We start from the raw sequence: 1,825 nt of genomic DNA, 5'->3' as shown, positions 1-1,825 counted from the left end.
GCCAGCCAGGAGACCGGGCTATTGGCTGCCTGCGGCGTAAGGTGTCGGGAAACGGGGTGAGGTCACTGGAGAGGGGCTGCCAGTGACCGAACAATCCGAGGAGTCCCCAGCACACACCAGTTTTGCTAAGACTTCAAGTGTGGTGAGATCAAATGCACCCAGTCCTGCACCACCAGTGAAACCCACTGCACAGCTTATTGGGAACAGATGTATGGTCTCATGTGCCATCAATGGAGTACCACTTAAGATGCTGCTTGATTCAGGGGCCCAAGTGACTATGGTATCAAGAGCGTGGATAGCGAAAAACATCCCCCCCATTAAGATCAAGCCACTCGAGTCCCTCCTTTCAGACCAGCCCCTGGAAATAGCGGCAGCTAATGGTACAGACGTTCCATTTGATGGTTGGGCAGACACGGAACTTCAAATTCAGAGTGTGAACTATGGGCATGTCGCCATACAAGTGCCAGTGCTTATCAGTCAGCACAACCTTAACTGTCCTATTTTAGGCAGCAATGTAATAGCTGAAATCCTAAAAACCAATAAAGAACAGAAAGGTGGGGCTGACCTTTCTGCGCTCCTCAAAGAAGCGTTAAGTGTCAGCAGCAGTGCAGTAGATGCTCTAGTTTCAGCACTTCAGATGCCCACCCCTGATGAAATAGATCCTGAGTGCAGTGTGAGAACAGGAAAAAAAGGTGTAATGATTCCTGCAGGACAGATTTGTGAAGTAAAGTGTAGAGTCAGAGAATGGCCAAGAGGCGGCCCACGACTCTTCCAACCAGATCTAGAGAACAGCTGCCCTGAGGGTTTGGAGTTGTTCCCAGCTTTGGTAGATGTCCCCAGTGGGTTGACAAAAATTGTTAAGATTCCCATTCAGAATCCTACCAAACATGACATTTTTCTCTCCAAAAGAACAGTCTTAGGTACATTGGAAGAGGTGACTGAAGTAAAACCTGTCAAGTATCTCTCTGCTGATGCAGGGTCATCAGCCCATACAAATGTAAAAGTGTGTTCAGTTCAGCTAGGTAACGAAAAGCACCAGACAGAAGTCAGTGAAGGTCAGAGATGGCATCCACCTGTTGATTTGTCCTACCTGACAGAGGTCAACATCGTTGACCTTCTTACAGATCTGTCATTAAAACACATTATAGTCTGATAAATTCACCAAGGTTCAATAAAGATAGTTTTAGCGTTTTTGTCATTTGCACCCCTGGGGTGTTTTAACGGTTTGAGAGTAAGTAAAGAATAATTTCTCTGATAAGGTGGACCTTCTGGTTCTGTTGCACACACGCACATATAAAAAGGGATATTTCAAGTTTTGCGAAAGAAAAGTCATGATCATATCCCTCAGTGGCAGGGTGTGGTTTGTGTTGGAGCAGATGTTTCAGGGTGTGGTGACCTCCATCATCCAATCCCGTCTCCCCTGTAAAGGATGTTGCCGGGACCAGAGGGAGTGTGGTGTGGCAGCTGGAAAGCTGCTCAGACAGAGAGTTTGTAAAAACCTATAAGCAATACAACCCATAGCAAAGTGCGTGTGTGTGGGGGGTCGTCATTCTTGTCACACCCTCCAGCCGCACAAAATGATCCCTGTGAGTTTTGCTTACTCAAATCAAAGACTGTCTTAAATCAGGTGATATTGTTAAAAAGTTTATAGAGTAAATCACTGTTTCAAATAAGATAACATATTAATGCATTCATTTTGGGGTTCAGCACACAGAGCTGTAAAAATAACAATTTTAATTCAGCCTAATCATTTTAAGATAAGATAAGATAAGATAACCTTTATTAGTCCCACACGTGGGAAATTTGTTTTGTCACAGCAGGAAGT

This window comes from Haplochromis burtoni, unplaced genomic scaffold (genome assembly GCF_018398535.1).
Source record: "Haplochromis burtoni strain Fernald_Lab_line unplaced genomic scaffold, NCSU_Asbu1 Contig_689, whole genome shotgun sequence".
NCBI lineage: Eukaryota > Metazoa > Chordata > Actinopteri > Cichliformes > Cichlidae > Haplochromis > Haplochromis burtoni.
The sequence above is the reverse complement of the archived record's forward strand: the minus strand, read 5'-3'. Positions refer to the sequence as shown.